The sequence below is a fragment of the Mus musculus genome, chromosome 18 (assembly GCF_000001635.26).
Source record: "Mus musculus strain C57BL/6J chromosome 18, GRCm38.p6 C57BL/6J".
Classification (NCBI taxonomy): Eukaryota; Metazoa; Chordata; class Mammalia; order Rodentia; family Muridae; genus Mus; species Mus musculus.
In genome coordinates this window covers 60,303,882-60,317,910 of record NC_000084.6, presented here as the reverse complement: position 1 = coordinate 60,317,910, position 14,029 = coordinate 60,303,882, and positions in this window count along the sequence as shown.

The window sequence follows — 14,029 nt, the reverse complement described above, 5'->3', positions numbered from 1 at the left end:
TGTTCTGAAAGAGAAGATAACCAGATTAAATAAATGAACACAAGAGTCAGATTAGAGAGTTGAACACCATAGAAAGATGTACTGTTGAAAGGGACAGTCACCTACAGGATATAGATAGAATGTCCCTGAAGACACACAGCTATTCCCCACTCCTCAGTTTTTCCCTCTACTTCTTTTCTAGCTCCTGATTTTGTGATGCAGATCCAGTGTAATAGCTGTCTGCAAGTTCTTCCCACTGAAAATGAACACATGACCAGAAGGTGGCACCAAAGCCAGCATTACAAAAGGAAGACTGCCTAAAGGCTAGCTAGCTGCCATCACACCCTGACAGAGCACATGTTCCTCACTGATGGAGACAAGTTCCTTAGCACTCTTTGCAACGAAGAAAACCACAGTGAACATGATTCCCAGAGGCACTGATTTCCACAGCCAGCTCCAGCAGATGCACCATGCTATGAGAGCTCATCTCCACAGGCCAGGGTCCTCAGGAATGTTAGGAATGAAATAGTTGATTCTGTATTGGGAAGCAAGTTGAGCCTGAGATCCAACAAACTCATAAACATTGCAGAGATTTTATGCTCCATGAAATGCTCATTACAGCCATTTTAGGGAGAGGAATAAGAAGCCAGCAAATCAATTGGATAAACTTGACCAAAACCACCATCCATACCTTAGGTCTACCTCAGCTTGAATGATGTGAGCAAAGACCATCATCCATAAGTCAGTTCTGTCTAACACCCACCAAAGTCCCTCTATCTTGCAAGTGGAGGATTTTCACTGTCTTTGCATGTTCCTAAAAGTCTTGTTATTTATCTGTTTTTTAGAGAAAAGAGATGGCTAGGGTTAGAAGTTAGATCTGAATGCTCCTGCCCACTTACCAGAAACTCCTGTGTCCAGTGGATTCACACACTGTAGTTCCACTGCAGGAAGCACCCTCCTGTGTGTGCTCTAGTCTCTTCCCATGAAACCCACTCCTGCTCTGTTACTCAGGTGAGTTCCACAGGACTTATACACCCTTCTGGCTTCTGCCCCTTCCCTCTCAGTGTGTGCTGGCCAATCATGGAGGAGAATAGATTTAGTTGCTTTCAGAATCTCCTGCCTTTTCAAGAGGAAGGTGAAAATGAAACTTACAGCAAGTATTCATTCTATTGTCACTTCATTTAGTGGCAGAAAATGCTGAACAGTTCTAACATAACACTGGGGGGCAGGTGTTGTTGGAAACCAAAGGGGTACACAGAGAAACAGTTCACTAGGCTGGAACCCAATCCCTGAAAGATGGTTTTCCTGATCCCTGACTCCACAAATGCAGCCTGAAATAACTTCACACAGCACATACATTGCAGATGCCAATTTTAGTATCAGCCAAGACACAACCTATTTCCTCACTAATGGAGATGCACGTCCCTTAATTTTTGTCATTATCAGCTCCCTGGTCAATGCAGGGATTTAGTCTGGCTCAGAGATTGACAGGATTATACATGCTGTCATAATCACTGAAGTTCACATGTCCAGCTGCCTTGCTGTATCCAGAAGACATAGTTTCATCCACTGATTCTGGCGGTCTTTTGTAAAATCAACTTTTCCACCATTATCTTCTACTTTGGGAAGTAGAATTATATGTATATGCATGTGATGTATATGTATATATTATATTAATATGGATATGAATATATTACATTTAGGGCTGGATATTCTTCAGTGTCTTACTCTCTGTATTTTGGCCAGTTGTGGGTCTAGGTATTGGTTATCCTTTACTGCAAATATGAGCATACATAAGAAAGGTTGAGAGATGCCATAGTCTATGGGTATAATGATAAATCATTAGGAGCTGGCTTAATATTATGTCCATTTAACAGGATAATAGTAGCAATTCCCACCTAGAGTCTATGACTTTTCTAGCCTAAATTTTCCCTCAGATGTGGAGAAACTGTGCAATCTAATCAGGAAGCAATTGGTTACATAGATGACATTCTTGCTACTGTTACCCTTGTTGGTATATTATTGTAGATTCACAGGTGGTTATGACTGATGGCTATTTTTACTTTTTGGTAGTGTTGATAGAACTTTCCAGTAGTGCTGAGTCTTCTGTCTCAGTGTCAGCTTTATTTTTCCATGTTCTATAACTTAAGTATGTGTTGTTGCTTCCTGTGAGATGAAGAGAGTGAATCCACTAGAAAGGGTTAATAGATAATAATGAAATAGGAAGATTTAAATTGGATAGAAGAAGGAGGATATGGTAGAAGAAGAAGAGGGTTTTTTGAAGGGGTGAACAGCACTTAAGTGTTTTCTTTTTTTCTTTTTTATTAGATTTTTTAAAATTTTTATTTCAAATGCTATTACCTTTCCTATTTTCCTCTCTGAAAGTCCCCTATACACTCCCCATCCCCTGCTCCCCAACCCACCCAATCCTGCTTCCTGGGGCTGGCATTCCCCTGTACTGGGGCATGTAATCTTGGCAAAACCAAGGGCCTGTTCTCCCACTGATGGCTTACTAGGCCAACCACTACTACATATGCAGCTAGAGACATAAGGTCTGGGGGGTACTGGTTAATTCATATTGTTGTTCCTCCTATAGCGTTGCAGACCTTTTTAACTCTTTGGATACTTTCTCTACCTCCTCCATTAGGGGCAGTGTGTTCTATCCAATACATGACTGTGAGCACCCACTTCTGTTATTTGTCAGGCACTGCCATAACCTCATAAGAGATAGCTATATCAGGGTCCTGTCAGCAAAATCTTGCTGGCATATGCAATAGTGTCTGGGTTTGGTGGTTGTTTATGGGATGGATCCCTGGGTGGGGCAGTCTCTGTATGGTTCTTCCTTCTGTCTCACCTCTGACATTTGTCTCTGTAACTCCTTCCATGGGTATTTTGTTCCATTCCAAGAAGGGGCAAAGTGACCACATGTTGGTCTTCCTTTTTCTTGAGTTTCATGTGTTTTGAAAATTCTATGTTTGGTATTCTAAGTCCCAGGGCTAATATCCACTTATCAGTGGGTGCAAATCATGTGTTTTCTTTTGTGATTGGGTTACCTCACTCAAGATGATATCCACAAGATCCATCCATTTGCCTAAGAATTTCATAAATTTGTTGTTTTTAATAGCTGAGTAGTACTCCATTGTGTAAATGTACCACATTTTCTGTATCCATTCCTCTGTTGAGGGACATCTGGGTTCTTTCCAGCTTTTGACTATTATAAATAAGGCTGCTATGAACATAGTGGAGCATGTGTCCTTATTACCAGTTGGACCATCTTCTGGGTATATGTCCAGGAGAGGTATTGCTGGATCTTCCAGTATTACTGTGTCCAATTTTCTGAGGAACCACCAAACTGATTTTCAGAGTGCTTGTACCAGCTAGCAATCCCACCAGCAATGGAAGAGTGGCCTTCTTTCTCCACATCCTTGCCAGCATCTGCTGTCACCTGAAAATTTTTGTCAAAGTCTCTGAGAATCCTTCAAAGGAATAGCTCCATAATATCTCAAATAACAATCACTGTCAAAAGGCTACTTCAACGCTCAGGTGCCAAGAACCTAGATTCATACCAGATACAAAGGTTCTGTTAAAATTCTGCTACAAAATACTTTGTCTTACTTTTATCTTACACTGGTCAGAATGGCTAAGATCAATAAGACGAGTGACATCTCAGGTAGTGAGGATATGGAGTAAGGGTAACCCTCGTCCATTGCTGGTGAGAGTGTGAACTTATATAGTTATTATGTAAAACGATGTGGCCATTCCTCAGGAAAATGGGAATTGATCTACCTCAAGATCCATATATGCAAAGGGCACTTAATCCTTCCACAGAGATACTTGATCAACCATGTTTATTGCTGCTTCATTCATAATATCGCAAAGGTCCCTCCACAGATGAATGGATAATGTAAGTGTGATATATTAACACAAAGGCATATTACTCAATTAAAAAAGGATGAAGTAGTGATATTCATAAGTAAATAAATGGAACTAGAAAATATTATCCTCAGTGAGGTAACCCAGCATCAGAAACACACATATGGTATGTATGCACTTGTATGTGGATATTACCTGTTAAGTCAATGATAACCAAGCTACAACCCTAAGACACACAGAGGCTAGGTATAGGGACTACCAAGGACAGACAGACAGACTGACTGACTTCCTTAAGGAAAGAAAATAGAATCCATAGTTGTGGATAGATGGAGAGAAATGTGTGTGTGTGTGTGTGTGTGTGTGTGTGTGTGTGTGTGTGTGTGTGTGTGTGTGTTTGTTGGGGGGCTAGAACAGGAGGATCATGGGTAAGTCCTGTTTTTGTTTTATCAAATTCCAGTGTATTCGTTTTCATTCTATTACATTATATATTACATATTGTATATTATATATTACATATTACACACTGTTACATGTTGTATGATGTATTATATCATGTATGATGTGTGATGTATTATATCTTATATCTTATATATTGTTATCTGTTAGAAGTCTGTTTTCTATTGAGAGAGAGAAAGGGATTGGATCTGTATGGGACATGAAGTGAGAAGGAATATTGAGGAGCAGAGGAAGAGAAACTGTTATCAGAATATAAAATGTGAGAAAAAGTAATGTATTTTCAAACCAGGGGGAGAAGATAAAAAGGAGACAAACATTAATAAACTCTGGTCAGGATGTGGAATAATGGAAATTCTTATTCATGGTTGGTGTAAGTGTAAACTGATTCAGGCCTTCTGGAAATCACTGTGGATGTTTCTCAAACAAAAATGAAACAACAAATATAAATCAATCCACTAAATATGCAGCTATATCAATCCTAGGCATATACCCAAAGGACTCTATATCTTACCATAGAGATGTTTGCTTATTCATGCTTGTTCCCACTCTACTCCCCATATCCAGGGAACGGGAGCAATCTAAATGTCCATCAACTGATGAATGGGCAATGAAAACAGGAAACATACACACAGTAAGAAGTCTATTCATCTGTGAAGGAGAATAAATCATGAAAATTTCAGTAAATGGTCTGATCTGGTAAACACAATGGTTGGTGTATCCCAAACCCAGAAAGACAAACACCGCATGTTCTTTCTCAGTGGATGAGATTGAATCTTTAGATTTGAGTCATTCACTTGGAATAACCAGAGAAACTGGAAAACTAGAAAAGGGTCACTGTAGAAAGGGAAGGAAGACCTTAGGGAAATTTGGGGGTTGATTTTAATATCTACTGGTAACAAATTAGAATCCCTTGGTAGGGACCCTCTCCCGAAGAAGTGCCTTGATTGCCTTGAGGATGCTGAAGACCCACCCAGATGCAAAGGACCAGGCAGGGATGACTGCTTGCCTTGTGCTGGCTTGGCCTTCCCCCTAAACTGCAGGTTCATTTACCCTGTCACTGCTACTTGATTCCATCACTGACATCAGAACAGGCATTTCCAGGAATCCATCACTGTCTCTGGATCACTGACTCTCCAGGAAGCTTCCAGGTTTTCTGTGCCAGATTGTAACTTCTTAGGTACCCACCCTTATAGGCTGAGCAACGGTTTGGTTGTTTGGCTGCCTAGTGAGAGACAGCCAAGGTGGTGTTATTTTAACTGCTGAGGCACCTCACCTCTAGAGTGCAGCAAACAGCAAGTTCTCAGCCTCTATGCTGGGATTCAGCTGTTGATAAAACTTCAAAGCACACCCACACAGTGATGCATTTCCTCCAACGAGGTCACACCTATTTCAACTGCCTAATAATGCAGTGATTAATCACATGATTCCAAGGAGGCTGTACCTATTCAAACCACCATATTCTATTCCCTGGCCCCCATATGCTTGTAGCCATAACACAATGCAAAATGCATTCCCTCCAATTTCCGAAGTTTCCATAGTCTATCTCAGTATCAACAATGTTTAAATGTCTAAATTTCAGTGCATTTTCTGTACAGTTAAAAGTTTAAAATTCAGTCTCTTCTGAGATTCAGGCAATCTCCTAAAGGGTGGACTTAGCTTGCTTTTTCTATTACATCTTCACCAGTTTTCTGTGCTTGAAGACTTCCTTCACTGCCTAAGCTTCTCTGTCAAAGACACGCTTTGTCACCACAGTGTAATCTACTATAAAAACAAAATAAAAAACTGATCACATATATTACAATTCTAAAATGGAGGGAAGGCAGGGCAGTAAGGAAATACAGGACTAAAGCAAGACCAAAACCCAGCTGGGCAATCTCTATCCTCTGCTTCTCTTCGGATCTCCAACTTCTTTCAGCTTTGTTGACTGCAACATTTTTCCTTCTCTTGGACAGGTTCCATTCTCTGTTAGCAGCTTACCTATCCCACAGCCTTGGCATCTCTAATGTCTTAGAGTCTTTAAGGCAATACAGGCTTCACCTTCAGAGCTTTACACAATGGTCTTTTTGGTCCTCCATGCAGGGAGACCCTTGCCACACGTCTGGCTTCACATATACCTACAGATATGTACATACATACATACATACACAGACATACACATGCACACATTGGGTGGATGGAGCAAAGCTTCAACTAACTTTACACACACACACACACACACACACACACACACACACACACACACACACACATATGGAAAGATGGAGCAAAGTTCCAATGAACAGGCTCCAACAACCTTCATACACACACATACATACATACATACATACGAACATACATACATATACATATTGGTAGGTGGAGCAAACACCAATGAGTAGACTTCAACAACTTTATTTTTTCTTAGCCACTTTATAGTCATGGATGGACTCTGTTTCCTTATTCATGGAGGGAGATTCCTTAACCCCTTCTATTCTTGAGTCTAAAGTCAGAGCCATATGGCCAAATCTATCAAGTTCTGCCACTATGGGGCTGGACATAGCACCATTTTTCTGTTACATTTAACCAGTTTTCTGTGTATGAAGATTTCCTTCATTGCCTAAGCTTGGCTGTGAAAGACAAGCTTTGACACCAAGGGGTAAATTGATGAGGGCAAAGTGTGGAATTGGTTATTGGCCACTCAGAAGAGTTCTTCTGAAAGAATAAGGCTTGATTCATGGAAGCAGGCACTTTCTGTGACCATAAAGAAACTCTCAGGACTCTTTAAAATCTTGGCTCTGGTGGTAAGGAGAAGAGTACAATGGGAAATAGCATACATGTGTGGGTACACACACACACACACACACACACACACACACACACACACACACACAGACTTGGTGGAAGAAACAAGCTCCAATAGCTTTTCACAAACACACACATAAATACACATATACATCTATAAATATGTACATACACAGACATACATACATACACATGTGCACATTGGGTAGATGGAGCAACCAACTTTACATATATACACATACATGTGTTTTATGGATGGATGGAGCAAAGTTCCAATGAGTAGGTTCCAACAAACTTCATACACACACACACACACACACACACACACACACACACACACACAGAGTGGGTGGAGCAAACACCAATCAGTTGACTTCAATAACTTTATTTTTTTCTTAGCCTTTTTATACCATCTAACACAAATTTTCTTTCTTTCTTTCTTTCTTTCTTTCTTTCTTTCTTTCTTTCTTTCTTTCTTTCTTTCTTTCTTTCTTTCTTTTATTTTTAGATTTATTTATATAACTACATTGTATCTGTCTTCAGAGACACCAGAAGAGGGCATCAGATCTCATTACATGTGGTTTCTAGGATTTGAACTCAGGACCTCCAGAAGAGCAGTCAATGCTCTTAACCACTGAGCCATCTCTCCAGCCCTAATATCCCGAGCTTTTGTCCCCTCCAGCAAGAACACACTCAGGACAACCGGAATCTTCTGCGGCAAAAGCTTTATTGCTTACTTCTCAGGAGGAAGACCTCGAATATAGGAAACTCAGTCATTTTATAAGCCACAAAGAGCGGTTGGAGACATGTCAGCTCCTGATTACCTGCTCACCATTAGCCCAGGTGACGTCATGGGACAGGCAGGGCACAAGGCATGGAAAAATACCCCAGCACATGCGCAGACTACTTGTTTACTAGTTAGAACACTGGATATCAGCGCCATCTTGTAATGGCGATTGCAAGGGCGGCTCCTCACACCCTAACACATTTCTTTATGTAAGAAAGATTACCACATAGCCCCAAATTACATATTCTTTAAAAATCAATCACTACCACAACATATTCTTCAAAAACCAATAAAATCTTCACACAAATGGAAATCACAACAGGATTATTAGTTATGTATACTTCTTTTGAAACTCATAGCTAACTAAACATTTCACATCTATCTTTCTTAACATAAGTTCAATATAAACCCAAAGCAATACTTCTTTTGACATTAATAAACAAAGTTAAGCAATTCAGTCCATAGCAGCAAGTTTTTTCTATCATTAGTTGACAACAATTTGTATTTACCAAGAAACAGATCATCATTTTTCTTTCATCTTATTTTTGAAGTCTCATTTGTTTAAACTGGCTAACCATCTGTTCTTTGTTCTTATGCTCATGATAGAATTATTTACTCTTTATTCATAACCCTGCCTTTTCATGATGCACACTAAATCTGTGCCTTTGGCCACATCCCCAGATCACAAGATCCAGGAAACCAGACCCAACCTAGAATGAAATGTTTTCTTCAATTATTAACTTCTCCCAAGCCTGTTGTTCTCTTTTGTACAATCACTCACTTTTAAACCATGAAAGCTCACTGTGCCCCTTTCCTCACCTATACAGCCTTTGTTTACCGTTCTAATAGGAAAGGGCATATTCTATTCTTGTTTCTTATTTTTTCATATATTTCTGGCAAAACAACTTAAATCCTCCCCTTACACTCTCCATCAAATACTCTAACTTCCTTAAACTATTTAAATCAAGCCAGGAATTCTGTAATATTATTACTAATCTAAATAATATGACCTCATAAATTTCATCTTCATGCTGATCTGCAGGAAAATTGCCCAGTCAAGTGGACTCTCACCCAGGAAGGAATCACACCAGGTTATAGGCAGTGAGGTCCTTCCCATCCCCAGTCACACAATGTTACAGACATATTAAGAATATAGCAATGACAAGCAAGGAGGCATGTCAGTAGCAAGCAGCAGTCCTGAAATCGAGCCCCTGGAACTGTGCCTCTCCAGTTTACACTTATAATAGCTGGACAAAACAGTGGGATATCTCCAGGAAGCTCACTTGACCACAGCAGTTCTTCCTTCATGGCATCTGCCACTTGGCTGCCCTGGAACTTGCTCTGTAGACTGACTGATCTTAAACTCAGAGGTTGGCATGCCCCTGTCACCTGAGTGCTGGGATTAAAAGCTGGACCTAAACTTTTCTTTAATTCCTTTTTATAAAATGGAAGCTTATCTGGGTGGGAACTTGCCCTGAGGTTACCACTCCCTTAATTCCATTTAATACCTTTAATCTGTTTATCTCATTGAACACAGGATTTAGCTCCTTTCCACTTCCTGGTGCCCCTTTACTCCTTGAACCATACTTCCCCCCCTTTCTTTTTTTTTTATATATATATTTTTTTTTATTACGTATTTTCCTCAATTACATTTCCAATGCTATTCCAAAAGTACCACCCCCTTGCCCCCCACTCCCCTACCCACCCATTCCCATTTTTTGGCCCTGGCGTTCCTCTGTACTGGGTCATATATAAAGTTTGCCTGTCCAATGGGCCTCTCTTTCCAGTGATGGGTGACTAGGCCATATTTTGATACATATGCAGCTAGAGTCAAGAGCTCCAGGGTACTGGTTAGTTCATAATGTTGTTCCACCGATAGGGTTGCAGATCTCATTAGCTCCTTGGATACTTTCTCTAGCTCCTCCATTGGGGGCCCTGTGATCCATCCAATAGTTGACTGTGAGCATCCACTTCTGTGTTTGCTAGGCCCCGGCATAGTCTCACAAGAGACAGCTATATCACGGTCCTTGCAACAAATGCTTGCTAGTGTATGCAATGGTGTCATCGTTTGGAGGCTAATTATGGGATGGATCCCTGGATATGGCAGTCACTAGATGGTCCATCCTTTTGTCTCAGCTCCAAACTTTGTCTCTGTAATTCCTTCCATGGGTGTTTTGTTCCCATTTCTAAGAAGGGGCAAAGTGTCCACATTTTGGTCTTCGTTCTTCTTGAGTTTCATGCATTTAGCAAATTGTATCTTATATCTTGGGTATCCTAAGTTTCTGGGCTAATATCCACTTATCAGTGAGTACATATCGTGTGAGTTCCTTTGTGATTGGGTTACCTCACTCAGGATGATGCCCTCCAGGTCCATCCATTTGCCTAGGAATTTCATAAATTCATTCTTTTTAATAGCTGAGTAGTACTCCATTGTGTAAATGTACCACATTTTTTGTATCCATTCCTCTGTTGAGGGGCATCTGGGTTCTTTCCAGCTTCTGGCTATTATAAATAAGGCTGCTATGAACATAGTGGAGCATGTGTCCTTCTTACCGGTTGGGACATCTTCTGGATATATGCCCAGGAGAGGTATTGCTGGATTCTCCAGTAGTACTATGTCCAATTTTCTAAGGAACCGCCAGACTGATTTCCAGAGTGGTTGTACAAGCCTGCAATCCCACCAAAAATGGAGGAGTGTTCCTCTTTCTCTACATCCTCGACAACATCGGCTGTCACCTGAATTTTTGATCTTAGCAATTCTGACTGGTGTGAGGTGGAATCTCAGGGTTGTTTTGATTTGCATTTCTCTGATGATTAAGGATGTTGAACATATTTTCAGGTGCTTCTCAGCCATTCGGTATTCCTTGGGTGAGAATTCTTTGTTTAGCTCTGAGCCCCATCTTTTAAGGGGGTTATTTGATTTTCTGGAGTCCACCCTCTTGAGTTCTTTATATATATTGGATATTATTCCCCTATCTGATTTAAAATAGGTAAAGATCCTTTCCCAATCCGTTGGTGGTCTTTTTGTCTTATTGACGGTGTCTTTTGCCTTGCAGAAACTTTGGAGTTTCATTAGGTCCCATTTGTCAATTCTCGATCTTACAGCACAAGCCATTGCTGTTCTGTTCAGGAATTTTTCCCCTGTGCCCATATCTTCAAGGCTTTTCCCCACTTTCTCCTCTATAAGTTTCAGTGTCTCTGGTTTTATGTGAAGTTCCTTGATCCACTTAGATTTGACCTTAGTAAAAGGAGATAGGAATGGATCAATTTGCAATCTTCTACATGAAAAATGCCAGTTGTGCCAGCCAGCACCATTCGTTAAAAATGTTCTCTTTTTTCCCACTGGATGGTTTTAGCTCCCTTGTCAAAGATCAAGTGACCATAGGTGTGTGGGTTCATTTCTGGGTCTTCAATTCTATTCCATTGGTCTACTTGACTGTCACTATACCAGTACCATGCAGTTTTTAATACAATTACTCTGTAGTAAAGCTTTAGGTCAGGCATGGTGATTCCACCAGAGGTACTTTTATCCTTGAGAAGAGTTTTTGCTATCCTAGGTTTTTTGTTATTCCAGATGAATTTGCAGATTTCACTTTCTAATTCGTTGAAGAATTGAGTTGGAATTTTGATGGTGATTGCATTGAATCTGTAGATTGCTTTTGGCAAGATAGCCATTTTTACAATGTTGATCCTGCCAATCCATGAGCACGGGAGATCTTTCCATCTTCTGAGATCTTCTTTAATTTCTTTCTTCAGAGACTTGAAGTTTTTATCATACAGATCTTTCACTTCCTTAGTTAGAGTCACACCAAGATATTTTATATTATTTGTGACTATTGAGAAGGGTGTTGTTTCCCTAATTTCTTTCTCAGCCTGTTTATTCTTTGTGTAGAGAAAAGCCATTGACTTGTTTGAGTTAATTTTATATCCAGCTACTTCAACAAAGCTGTTTATCAGGTTTAGGAGTTCATTGGTGCAATTTTTAGGATCACTTATATATACTATCATATCATCTGCAAAAAGTGATATTTTGTCTTCATCTTTTCCAATTTGTATCCCATTGATCTCCTTTTGTTGTCAAATTGCTCTGGCTAGGACTTCAAGTACTATGTTGAATAGGTAGGGAGAAAGTGGGCAGCCTTGTCTAGTCCCTGATTTTAGTGGGATTGCTTCAAGCTTCTCACCATTTACTTTGATGTTGGCTACTGGTTTGCTGTAGATTGCTTTTATCATGTTTAGGTATGGGCCTTGAATTCCTGATCTTTCCAAGACTTTTATCATGGATAGGTGTTGGATCTTGTCGAATGATTTTTCCGCATCTAACAAGTTGATGATGTGGTTTTTGTCTTTGAGTTTTTTATATAATGGATTACATTGATGGATTTTCATATATTAAACCATCCCTGCATTCCTGGAATAAAACCTACTTGGTCAGGATGGATGATTGCTTTAATGTGTTCTTGGATTTGGATAGCGAGAATTTTATTGAGTATTTTTGCATTGATATTCATAAGGGAAATTCGACTGAAGTTCTCTATCTTTGTTGGATCTTTCTGTGGTTTAGGTATCAGAGTAATTGTGGCTTCATAGAATGAGTTGGGTAGAGTTCCCTCTACTTCTATTTTGTGGAATAGTTTGTGCAGAACTGGAATTAGATCTTTGAAGGTCTGGTAGAACTCTGCACTAAACCCATCTGGTCTTGGGCTTTTTTCGGCTGGGAGACTATTAATGACTGCTTCTATTTCTTTAGGGCATATGGGACTGTTTAGATCGTTAACTTGATCCTGATTTAACTTTGGTACCTGGTATCTGTCTAGAAATTTGTCTATTTCATCCAGGTTTTCCAGTTTTGTTGAGTATAGCATTTTGTAGAAGCATCTGATGGAGTTTTGGATTTCTTCAGGATCTGTTGTTATGTCTCCCTTTTCATTTATGTTTTTGTTAATTAGGATGTTGTCCCTGTGCCCTCTAGTGAGTCTAGCTAAGGGTTTATCTATCTTGTTGATTTTCTCAATGAACTAACTCTTCGTTTGGTTAATTCTTTGAATAGTTCTTCTTGTTTCTACTTGGTTGATTTCGCCCCTGAGTTTGATTATTTCCTGCTGTCTACTCCTCTTTGGTGAATTTTCTTCCTTTTTTTCTAGAGCTTTTAGATGTGTTGTCAAGCAGCTAGTGTGTGCTCTCTCCAGTTTCTTCTTGGAGGCACTCAGAGCTATGAGTTTCCCTCTTAGAAATGCTTTCATTGTGTCCCATAGGTTTGCGTATGTTGTGGCTTCATTTTCATTAAACTCTAAAAAGTCTTTCTTTGTTTATGCCTTCCTTGACCAAGGTATCATTGAGAAGAGTGTTGTTCAGTTTCCACGTGATTGTTGGCTTTCCATTATTTATGTAGTTATTGAAGATCGGCCTTAGGCCATGGTGGTCTGATAGGATGCATGGGACAATTTCAATATTTTTGTATCTTTTGAGGCCTATTTTGCGACCAATTATATGGTCAATTTTGGAGAAGGTCCAGTGAGGTGCTGAGAAGAAGGTATATCATTTTGTGTTAGGGTAAAATGTTCTGTAGATATCTGTCAGACCCATTTGTTTCATAACTTCTGTTAGTTTCACTGTGTCCCTGTTCATTGTCTGTTTCCACGATCTGTCCATTGATGAAAGTAGTGTGTTGAAGTCTCCCACTATTATTGTGTGAGGTGAAATGTGTGCTTTGAGCTTTACTAAAGTGTCTTTAATGAATGTGGCTGCCCTTGCATTTGGAGCATAGATATCCATAATTGAGAGTTCCTCTTGGAGGATTTTACCTTTGATGAGTATGAAGTGTCCCTCCTTATCTCTTTTGATACCTTTGGGTTGGAAGTCGATTTTATTCGATATTAGAATGGCTACTCCAGCTTGTTTCTTCAGACCATTTGCTTGGAAAATTGTTTTCCAGCCTTTCACTCTGAGGTAGTGTCTGTCTTTTTCCCTGAGATGGGTTTCCTGTAAGCAGCAGAATGTTGGGTCCTGTTTGTGTAGCCAGTCTGTTAGTCTATGTCTTTTTATTGGGGAATTGAGTCCATTGATATTAAGAGATATTAAGGAAAAGTAATTGTTGCTTCCTTTTATTTTTGTTGTTAGAGTTGTCATTCTGTTCTTGTTGCTCTCTTCTTT